The sequence below is a fragment of the Anomaloglossus baeobatrachus genome, chromosome 4 (genome assembly GCF_048569485.1).
Source record: "Anomaloglossus baeobatrachus isolate aAnoBae1 chromosome 4, aAnoBae1.hap1, whole genome shotgun sequence".
NCBI lineage: Eukaryota > Metazoa > Chordata > Amphibia > Anura > Aromobatidae > Anomaloglossus > Anomaloglossus baeobatrachus.
Window position 1 is genome coordinate 597,508,540 of NC_134356.1, and position 12,376 is coordinate 597,520,915.

The 12,376-nt window shown below is 45.8% G+C and overlaps 1 protein-coding gene across 1 annotated transcript in view; it reads right to left on the reverse strand.

Moving 5' to 3' along the window:
- ANTXR1 (ANTXR cell adhesion molecule 1) overlaps window positions 1–12,376 on the reverse strand; it is a 336,918-nt gene that overhangs the window by 220,500 nt on the left and 104,042 nt on the right. The gene's annotated exons all lie outside the window — the stretch shown is intronic.

Sequence of the window (12,376 nt, forward strand, 5' to 3'; positions counted from 1 at the left end):
TTGATTGTTTCATTGCAGATGGTGGTGGATACTCTTTTGGGCCTGTTGGCGCAGGCGAAGACTGAGGGTCCAACGCCAGTGATACGGTTTCTGGGGGATAAAGTTTGATGTTATGGTCAGAGGGGTAGGATTCGTGGGTAATGGTGTGGTCCTATGGGCTGCGATAGAGGCAGTTAGGTCAGCTAAGACGGTGCGGTTTCAGGCAGTGCAGTCTTTGCAGGGGCGGTCGAACCACGGGTGCAGAGTTACGCCGCTGGGGTGCGTGCTTGCTGGACGGCTGGCGATGGCTGCGCCAAGGGTGCAGCCATCGGATCATTTGTGTGTGGTCACGAGGGAGATCAATGATGATCTGATGGTGTAGGAGGTTTTTTCTTACGGCGATTTAGTGGCCGCGGATTGTGGCTGGGTAAGGTGGTACCTGATGGGACGTAGCTGCGGTACTCGGAGGCAGCGGGTCCAGTTGTTTTCTGGTTGGGCATTGTGGGGTAGCGCTTCCAATCGGTGGTAGTGGTCGGGTTGTGGAGGTTGGCAGTTTTTTCCAAGAGGAAGGTGTGCTGTCATTCTGACTATCCGTTGGTGGAGAATTCGATTAATAGTTGGTTTGCTAATCCTGGTGCCAAGGGTGGCGTACTTGCGACAGTTGGTTTCTCAATTGTATGCGTTTAAAAAAAAAAAAAAAAAAAATGTTATGCGTGGCGCAACCAGTACTGGGGTTCGCCAAGGGAATAGCAGCTGCTTTGTTTCCTTCCAGTTCTGCAGGTCTCGGGAGTTGAGGCCGGGTAGCAGACGAGGTGGGCACGGTGTGTCCGGAGGGCTTGTGGAGTCTGGTGTGGCTGTGTTGGGGAGCGGCTCGGTGCCCAGTGACTGAGGTTATTTGGGGCTGATATTCAGAAGTATGGGTTGCGCGGATAACGTTGTTTGGGACAATGTGTGAGGAAGGCCCGGTGGAGTATTTGGTGGTGGCGTTGGCAGTGGTGAGTAACGGTTTTCAGGCTGCTAGGCCGGCGTCAGCAGTGGAGCAGGGGTGGCGGCTGTGGCTGTCTTGTTAAGGATTAGATGTGGAGAGATGTTTTCGCAGTATTTTAGGGCGCGGCAGGCCTTGAAGGGTTTGGTCGTAAGGGTGTGAGGGAGCGGGATACAAGGGTCCGTCTCCATTGTTTTGTGGCAGCGTTTGGTGAGTGGTTTGTGGCGGCTATGTTCATCTGAGCACGAGCGGGTTTTGTTTCCCTTGTCCAAAACGGTTTGTGTTAGCCTTTTGGGGGGCTTTGAGATTGTGGGGTTGGTCAGCCCATCTACGGTGAAGAGCGGAGGTTGGATGTTGGAGGATGTGTCCGAGGTGGTGCAGTGGGTTGAGCGCCGGCTTTGTCGCTCACCGAATCAGATTAGGCGGGTGGTGAAGGTTGGTGTTGTTATACGCGGTCCCGGGTGCGGAATTATGTTGTGAGGGCGCCCAGGCTCATTATTGTGTCACGTTTGTTAAGGTACCATTTTGTGGCAGTGCTGCAGACTTGATTGCAGGTGGCGGGGGTGGGCGCCCGGAATACTACGGGTCGTATTCCTTCTGGATTGGGCTGCCACGGAGGCCCCTCGGTGGGCTCAGAAAAGGGGTTGTGAGAAGTATTGGGAGGTGGGAGTCCTCTTGTTTCGGTGTTACGTTTGGCCTCAGTTGTTATCGGGTTAAGGCAATGGGGGCATTTGAGTCTTTTGGGAGTGGAATGGGTTGGCATAACAGGTTGGTGTTATCTGTGGGTTTATAACCTCTGGGTTTTTGTGGTGAGGGTGTGCCTCATTTGGATGTTTGGGCATTCGTTGGTTCTCGGGGCCTCGACGGTCTGAGGCTCGCCCGAATTTTGCCAGTTGGGTATGGACGGGTCGATGGTACTGGTCCAGTAAGTGGGAGGCAGAGATTTGGTATCTCGAGAAGTTATTTCTGAATGTTTTAAAAAAAAAAAAAAATTGTGGGTTGTTGCATTGTGGGAGACATACCCGGGCTTAATCGTGGGGTAGTTTTGATAGTGTGACCAGGTTGGAATAGCGTGTGGCTCGTGCGATAGGCAGTATCAATCGAGCCTTATTGGGGGGGCGGCGCCAAAAGTTGGTGACGCTGAACTGGTGGTTTTGGGGATGCGATGGGGGTGCATCTTAACGTTCTTGGTGCTGTTTTGTGGACGCTGGGATTGCGTGGAGGTGTGGTACAAGCTTTTGGTGTGTGGCGGGTCCAGGCCACGTAAGGAGTCACGTGCCCTGTCCTGTGGCGGGGGGTAGGTCTGGTCCAGAGGCGGTTGAAGGCAATGGTAACTGGACAGAGAGACACCATCTTGGTATGGTGGCTCCAGGTTCCGGGATGTTGCAGGCACGGGGTTCTGCAAAGTTGGAGGGTTAATCCGTAGGTGATTAATACCTCATCTCTGGGTCGGTGTGTTGCGGCCAGGGATACTGGGGTGAGAAGTGGTTCCTGGACTGGGCCTACTCAGGGTTGTATATTTACTGTATTGGTTACTGTGTTACCTATTGTTATTTGTTGGGGTCGCCCGTTGGACGGCGCCCCCTTGTGTTAGTATGTAAATAATAGGTAATAAAGGCTGCTGTGGCCAATTTTAAAACCAAGTCACATGCAGTTCGTGTATTATTTACAGATGGTATTGGTGGGTAACACACACACAGCACGACTGGAGAATCCTTCCTCAATGGTCAAGAAAGCCATGGAACCCATAGGGTGGAGGGGCGACATGACTAGAGGGAAGGGAAGGAGTGATGGGGTTAATGGAAACAGGAATGGTTTGTTTATAAGGCAGAATAAAGGGATTGGTGGGTAGGAGGAGTTCCTTGGAGGAAGAGGTGGGACAGTTGAGGGGTGTAAGTAAAGGACTTTGACTTACCCCCTCTCTCTTGACTTCCGGATATGGAACGATCCCCGCCCACCCTCCCTTGTGTTTAATACCGAGGGGAATTTGGTCTGGGTTGTTTCTTTGTCACAGCAGCGGGGGGTAGGTCTGGTCCAGAGGCGGTTGAAGGCAATGGTAACTGGACAGAGAGACACCATCTTGGTATGGTGGCTCCAGGTTCCGGGATGTTGCAGGCACGGGGTTCTGCAAAGTTGGAGGGTTAATCCGTAGGTGATTAATACCTCATCTCTGGGTCGGTGTGTTGCGGCCAGGGATACTGGGGTGAGAAGTGGTTCCTGGACTGGGCCTACTCAGGGTTGTATATTTACTGTATTGGTTACTGTGTTACCTATTGTTATTTGTTGGGGTCGCCCGTTGGACGGCGCCCCCTTGTGTTAGTATGTAAATAATAGGTAATAAAGGCTGCTGTGGCCAATTTTAAAACCAAGTCACATGCAGTTTGTGTATTATTTACAGATGGTATTGGTGGGTAACACACACACAGCACGACTGGAGAATCCTTCCTCAATGGTCATGTCCTGCATAGGCAGTGATCAGACATGTTTACAGAATCGTCCTGTATTTTTTTTTTTTGGCATCCAGCCTGATTATTAGTAGCCTCCTCTATTCCCTAAGCTTAGAAGTCAACAACCAAGGCCGCCTTTTACTAATTTGTAGCTCAGTAAATAATTTTTCCATATATGAAATAAAAATGTGAAACCGTATACTTATTGTGAGCAGCTTTTGACCATCATGAAACCAAACGCCGAGTACAACATCCGAGTTCTCATGTCTATGAATTAAAGAATTTGTATGAAAGCCAATAAAAATGTTGTAGTAACCATAAAAAAAAATTAAAAAAAATCATCAATGTAGAGGTTGTAGGTCACTTAATTTCTAACTACTCTTTCAACTCAATGTGACTAATCATAAGAAGATGTCCACAGCCTATCAGCTGAATTCTATGAGAGCTTGGTGGTCATGTCCTATATACAAAGGTCTGTCTCTATGTGAAGAGCAGGAGGAGGAGGTGTTCTGTCCCCATCAAATATTGCAAGGGCTGTCATTCTGTGTTTTTTTGCCTCTAGATTCAGCACAGAGGTATTTTCTTTTATTGTATACCTGATCTATGTTGATAAATGTCCAGATAACTACTGACCCGATCCTCAGTGGATACAACACAAGCTACAAAGTAATTTTTAATAAACAGGATGGGGCATATATTTATTATTGTTTAGTGACTGGATTTTTTTGCGAACTTCTAACACTCACACAGATATATATATATATATATATATATATATATAATGTGCCGCCCCCACGTCAGTAGCAGCCGGGCTGCTCGGATCCGGATCCGCAGTGGCTCGAGGGATTTCCGGACCCGGGGGTCGCACGGACACTCAAATAAAAAAGGGGACGTATTTGTACGGGGATTGCTGTAGATACTTCGTGACGCCACCCACGGTGTGTGGTCAGATATGGTACCACCACTGCTGTTGGGGAGCACCCAGGGGGGGCGATGGAGTGGCAGCTGGATGTTAACCCCTCCATGGGTAGGGATGGCTGCCCCAGGGCTCAGTGTCCAGTACACGGGGAGTGATATAGGCCGAAGGTGGCGTGCCGGGCCGGACCGGGGAATGTTGGTGTACTCACTGTAGAAGAATTACACACAAGTCCGTTGGTAAACCAAGGTGTCAGTGGCCGGCTGCCTCGTCCGGGTGTACTCGGGTCCCACAGCCGGCTGGTGTACCGATGTCCCTTCCTCCAGCACTCTGTATTTTCTTCACTTTTGGACGACTCCGTCTGGAGTGGGGAAGTCCGCTCCCGGTGTATTTTGGTTGGGAGATGTGCCCACGAAAACTGACCCTTGGGATTTCAGTGGGTGTATGCGGATACCCTATCCCCCGTGGTGGGCTGCCTCTTCGCTCTATCTGAGCTAATCTTCTGGAGCTAGGCCTGAAACCTGCTCCCGGCCTGGTGAATTAGAGAAGGGGCTTGCAACCGTCTTCTAACTAGGGCCCAGGTACCCCGCCTGTGCACGGTTCCGGACCGGATTTCCGCTGTCGGTACCGGCGGGCTCCAACCCTGTCCCGGTCCATTCTGGATCTCCCGCGACCATATTCCCGTCGCCTTTGGACACGGTCCATCGCTTGCCACCTAGCCAGCAGACCAGGCCACTACCCTGTCCACTCTCACTAGGCTCAGCTTCTCTCTGACGGTCTAAAGTAAAGAAGGAAGCATGGTCTGGTAGAGCGCTAAGGAGGCTGATGAAGATATTGTGTATATCGAAACGCGTTGTGGCTGATAGAAAACAATAAATTCTACAAAAATGAATCTAATACTGTGGCCTCCTTAGCGCTCTACCAGACTGTGCTTCCTTCTTTACTGCTGATTTTCCCCTCTGTGGGTTCACGGCAAGAGCTGCTTGGTACGGAGGTCAGATGACTAGAGATGCCCAGTGATCTGTCACGTCACCAACTCTTCAGGAACTTGCCTCCCTGGATGGACAACGTGGGCTAACAGGTTAGAAGATTACTGACACAACACACCCGCCTTATACCGTGGTTGTGCGAGGGCTGCACAACCACATCAGGTGAGCAGATTCTTTTTCTCCTCCTCACCACTATCTCCCAGACCCTTCACATGCGCTCCCTTGTTTCATTTTTTATTTTCTCTGACAGTGTCACTGTCACTCCTCTCCACTCGACCTCCAACTTCAAACTCTCAAACTGATCTCATCTGATCTGACTTGTTCCCGCCCCCGAATCCTCAAGACCCCTAGGTGGGCGCTCCCAATCCGCCTGGTCCTGACCAGTGGTGTGTCCTTCTTACCCTGGGGAGTGACTAGGATTTTGTGGCTGATGGAACCTTGTGTGGAAAGATGTTATGTAGGGTGTAATGTACTTCTGTGACCAGGGCGTCACATACATATACAATATATATATATATATATATATATATATATATATATATATATATATACATCCATACACACACACATATATACACACACAGGCATACGTACATAAACATACATACACACAGGGTACAAATATACCCACAGTGTACACAGAGTAATCATACTTGTACATGAGCACACACAGAGTATCACACATACGCACATACACACATACATGCACACACACACTCATAAACATACACACACAGACACACAATGTACACAAATTTATAGATAGTGTACACATGTACAGAGTACGCACACAGTGTCACGGCACACGGCGTACCCACACACACACAAAGTGTATACACACACAATTTACACACAGTGTACAGACATGCGGTGTAAACACAGCATACAAACACAGTCTACATACCCACAGTGTACAAACAAGTGGTACACACAGTTTACAGACATGCAGTGTACACACAGTATACAGACAAACACACAATGTACACACACAGTATACAGACACGTAGTTAACACACACATACATACACAATGTACACACACTCAGTGTACAAAAACGCAGTGTGCACACAGTGTACACATGCACACAATGTACACACATACACACATACTGTATGCACTTAGATAATGAAAGTAGCAACCCAAAGATTTGCTAAAGAGAAAAAACCTGGCTGTTTTGATAATCCATATCTGAGCGATGTTTTGGCAACAAACGCAAGAGCCTTTTAAATATGGATTAATAACACACACTCCCTTTTTCACCAATTCTTTGAAGTGCTGCCCACATTTTTTCCCTATATTATTTTATGGAGGGGCGTAAAGTCGGGGCCTGGAGCGGCCTGCACCTTTTCTTTATACTTGTGTACCATACAGTGTTTATAAACTATATGAGGTAGGTCAGGCATTGAGTCAGGGATTTTAGACTTATATCATTGGTGAATCTGACTGCATTGTGACATGAAGTCTGCTCTTTGTAAAAAGAACCCCCCCTTCCATTTTATATGCCACATGCAGTAATGAGCCGGTTATATGACACTACTTGTAGCTTCTGGAAAAATAATTATTCCAAGTTGCAGTATTTCACTGAGACGCTTTCTGCAGGATCTCGGCTGAATCTTGGCCGTTGGCCATGGCTTTTGTTATTCTGCTACCTTAGCGAGTTCCTTCTAGAGAAGCTACAATTGTTGTTTTCTCATATATTAGGCAGCATTTAGCACACTAACCCACTTGTGACATTACTAAGAAAGTGGTATGTGTTGAGATTTGTTTTTCTCATTGACGGAGCCTGCGTGCCTGGATCTGTAGGGATCTTCCATCCTTGCCTTCGGGGCTCGTGAGATAGAGATCACAATCCTAGGCTATGATGACTCCATGTTCTGCTGGAACCTGCTCCTATCATATTATCTTATAAGCAATTATATATCATTTTGTATTTGCTATTTAAGGTAAACCTTAGCAATCTCGCTCTTTACTAAGCCAAGAATACTGACAAAGGCTAAACTAGATAGTTCTCCTAAGGTTAGACATCTGCTCGCCTTTGTGTTGTAGGTGGAGTTGTAGCTTAAAATAACTCCACATTCATTCCAACTACAAAAATAGAGCATCGAATATAAGCAAAAGTCGAACAGGCCATGAATCTGACGCCATGTATATAGATTTTATATTTTATGTTCTTTTTGCAATTTAACCCCTTGACTACCCGATGATTTTCTGTTTTTCATTTTCAGTTTTTCCTCCCTTTCTTCCAAGAGCCATAACTTTTTATTATCTATTTTTCCGTCAATATAGCCATATGAAGGCTGTTTTTTTGCAGAACGAGTTCTGCTTTTGAATTAAATCATTTATTCTGTCCCATATTGTACTGGAAAACGTGAAAAAAAATTCCAAATGTGGTGAAATTGCAAAAAAAAAGTGCAATTCAACAATTCTTTTTTTTTTTTTATTTACCATGTTCACTATATGGTAAAAGTAACCTGGCAATATGATTCTCCAGGTCAGTACGAGTTCATAAATACCAAACATGTATAGTTTTTTTTTTCGTTTGTTTTTTTTAATTTAAGTGGTGAAAACAAAATTCAAAAATTTGTCCAAACAAAATAATTGCGCTTTTGTCTCCGTTTTCTGAGACCCATAATTTTCTCCTTTTTCAGGATTCGGGGGCTCAGTGGCGACTTATTTTTTGTGTCCTGAGCTGATGTTTTTTATTGTACTGTTTTTGGGCAGATACAATGTTTAGATTGCTTCTTATTGCAATTTACTGCAACATTGCGGCACCCAAAAAACCCCGCAATTCTAGAGTTTTAATTTATTTTTCTCATTGTGCCATTTACTGATCAGATTAATCTATTTTATATTTTGATAGATCGGGCATTTCTGAATGTGACGATACCAAATACTGTATGTGTATTTTTTAATTTGATTTTAATTCTCTTATTTTCAATAGGGCAAAGAGGGATGATTTAAACTTGTGTTATTTTAAATTTTTTCATGTTTTTAAAAACTGCGGTATTTTAAACACTTGTTATTGTTTTTTACTAGTCCAAATAGGGGACTTGAGGCTGATACAGTCCGATCAGCTTCAAGAGCGATTTTCAGAGTGATGTTTCTGTACTGCTCTGAACAGCAGAAATGCTGACCTCCTGTGAATGCTGGAGCTCAGCTACATCATGAAACCAATCAGCACCCTGTGATCACATCACACAGGAATGACGTGCATTAAATCCTGCTGCCAGAGATTAACTGCGGGATTTACTGTATTTTTCTCATTATAAGATGCACTTTCCCTACCAAAAATTTAGGAGGAAAATGGGGGGGGCTTATAATGCGAATATAGCTTACCAGGAGGTGGAAAATGGGCGCTGTGCTGGCTGCAGCGGGGGCAGTGTGGAGCAGGGCAGTGCGGTGGGTGAGATGCTCTGTCGGCGGTTCGGGCTTCACATAATGGCACCCAGAGTCGGCGCATGCGCAGATGGAGCTTTTGGCTCAATATCCCATCTGCACATGCACCGCCTCCAGCCCACTGATATTTCAGCAGCGGACTTAAGGAAAATGGCGCACAGAGGTGGCACGTGCTCAGATGAGAGCTTGGCTTGTTATTGAGCCGAGAGCTCGATTTGCGCACACGTTGACTCCTGGTGTCAATTCTCTGAAGCCTGCACTGCCGACAGAGCATCTGTGACATCCGCCACCCCGCCCTGCTCCACACAGCTATGACAGCGCCTGCAGCCAGCACAGCCCCCATTGCAGCCAGCACAGCTCCCACTGCAGCCAGCACAGTCCCCACCCCAGCACCGGCAGCATCGCCTTACTCCAGCACTGCCCTTGTTTCCTGTGACCTTGCTCCACCAAGCTGCCGCCCCCCTCCGGTAAGACACCACTGAAGTATAAGATAGTCCCCCCCCTTTTTTTTTTCTTACCTTTTTTATCTCTAAATTTGAGGTGTGTCTTATAATCCAGCGCGTCTTATAAAACGAAAAATACGGTAACTAATTAATAGGAGCAGATGGATCTCTTAGTAGTCACGTCAACCGACAGATGTGCAGAAACATGCAAGCCCGCATTAAATGGACAGACTCGACCTTGAACGTATTGATATCTCCAAGGTTGTGAAGAGGTTAAACAATATAAATTCACTAAATTTGATCGAACATATCACACGTTTCTCAGGAGATCACATCCATGGACTTTATGAAGTTGAATCTTCATCAGTTTCCAAAACTATAGTGTACCAAACCCATTCTGCACAGTCTGAAAAAGGTTGGAAGGTTGGAAATTTCGGACACGTATTTCTAAAATGTACAACCATTCAATCAATGGTGCTTTGCTTAGAAATTGGCTTAGAGATCTCAGAGCATGGCCAAAAGGGTTGAGGCATTTTGTAGAGTGCAGCAGCCTGTTTATTCTGGAATCGGGGTAGGTCTGAGATCACTCAGGCCTCCGGTGTGACTTTTTGACCCTTATCTGTTACATATTAGTAGATTATTTTTCACCGACTTTCCCCTTTAAATGAGCACAAACATTGATTGACGGCCAAACTGAACATTATGTCAATTTTTTTTATTGAACTAATCACAGTAAGTTTTATAATGTAGAAGGGAAAATATAAAAAATATTTCTTGCTCGCTCACATCTTTGTATTGAATGGAGTGAATGGTTTCATACTATAACCCTAATACACCTGAACTGTATAAACTCTTCTGGAGAAAGAGTGGTCTTGTTTAAATTGTAGCAAATCAGTGTCCAATTTTTCCATTTTTTTTTCTGCACAGATTAGATAATCATAGTTTTAAGGGGGCTTTACACGAAGCGATATCGCTAACGAGCGTACCCGCCCCCGTCGTTTGTGCGTCATGGGTCAAAACGCTGCCCGTGGCACACAATATCGTTAGGAGCCGTCATACGGACTTACCTGCCTAGCGACGTCGCTGTGGACGGTGAACCGACTCTTTTTTAAGGGGGCGCCCAATAGAAACGGAGGGGCGGAGATGAGTGGCCGTAACATCCCGCCCACCTCCTTCCTTCCTCATTGCCGGCGGCCGCAGGTAAGCTGTAGTTCATCATTCCCGAGGTGTCACATATAGCGATGTGTGCTGCGTCGGGAACGACGAACAACCTGCGAGATCAACAATCAACGATTTTTTGAAAATGAACGACGTTTCAACGATGGACGATTTGGTGAGTATTTTCCATTGTTAATGGCCGTGTCACACGCAACGACGTCGCTAACGATGCCGGATGTGCGTCATGGAATCCATGACCCCGGCGATATATCGTTAGATACGTCCTTGCGTGTAACGGGGACTTTAATATGATTTCTCTGTAACTTTTTCTTAATTATTTCCCAATGTTTTTGCCAAGTACAATTTCTACACATAAATACTTTAGGCATACAGTACCTCACAACAATCCCGGATGCAGCGCAAGAGTCCCAAATTTGGGGAGCTGTTCCAGTGTCCCAGAATTTGGGTCTCTGTAATGACCTAGGGGGCATCATACTCTACTAAAGGCTGGTCTGTTAGATACATCATACTATATGGGGAGCTGTCAGGGCATCAAAAAACATGTGCGGGACACTGGGGGCATCATACTGTGTGTAGGGCACTAAAAGGAATAATCCTGTAATACTGCATAGCGAACACTTAGGGCATCATAATGCATGAGGAGACATCATACTGTTTCTGGGTGGCTGTGGATGCATCATACTGTGTGTGATTTTTTGGAGGTGCATTGTATGGTGTTGGGGTAGAGGTGTCTGAATCATACTGTATATGGGTGACTGCTAGAGCATCATTTTGTGTGGTGGACATACTTTGTGGGGTGCTGTGGGAGAATCATACTGTGAGTGGGACTGTAGGTATAATTATATTGTGTATGTGGCTGTACGGGGCATAATTCTGTGTGTGGGGAGCTGTGAGGGCATTAAACTGTATGTGGGGGATGCTGAGGAAATATTAACATGTGTAGGGGCATTGTAAGGGCATTATACTATGTGGCATTACACTACAGGGGGAGATTGTCATGGGCATTTTTCTGTGTTTGGCTGTGGGTGCATCATCATGTGTTAGTGGTTAGCTGTGGGGGCATTATCCTGTGTGTGGGAAAATGTACTGTGGGGATATTAAACTGTATATGATGGGCTGTTGATGCATCATACCACAGTATATGAGGGGCACTGTGAGGTTGTCATACTGACAGCCAAATAGATGAGGTCCATGTGCCTTTGCTAAAAAGACTAGATTTAAATACAGGAAAGACGGGACCATATCCCTGGAACACAGAAACACAGGAATAAACTAAAAAATGGAACTCCATAATTATCATTGCAACCAAACCATGACCACCACAAGTATCGACAAATCCATTATCACCAATATCAGCACTTTTTCACCATCACGATCATTCCACTAGCACTAAGTCACCAGCATCCGAATACAACATACATTCCTACCATCAGATTTACTGAGGTGTATCCTTTAATAAGAATTTCAATGTAAAGAAGTTATCACCTACAGACGGGGCACTCGATAATTCTTAGATAGGTGTAGGTTATAGAATTAGTCTCGAAAACTGGGAACTTATATCGGCTGTTCTCCCCTGGTTCGTCACTCGTCAGAATAATGCTGATATTTCTCTGGAGCCCACTTAGGGTAAATTTACACTTATGCTCTCCTTCAAGACCTAATCAAAAAATAAGATTCCAACTGGAACCCAGACATAACCCTTAGGATAGGTCATCATGTTAGATCAGTGGGGGTGCAACACCTGGAATACCCACCAATGAGCCGTTTCCGGTGCTTGGGATCAGTAGCAGAGTTGTACAGCACACCCCCGTCAAGTGTTTAGTGCATAATAGAGCAGTACTGTAAATCTACTCCTAGAAATTTGAATAGGGGTGAATGTCCAGTATCCATAGACACTATACAGTTGATGGTGCTTTATTATCTGGTAGGAGGGAGTACCGAATGTCACACTCCCGCTGATCTGATATTGTATCCCACGGAATTTTGTTCAAAATTTGCCAATTGTCATGGTCGCATCAGACACTGCTCACACTACAGATTCT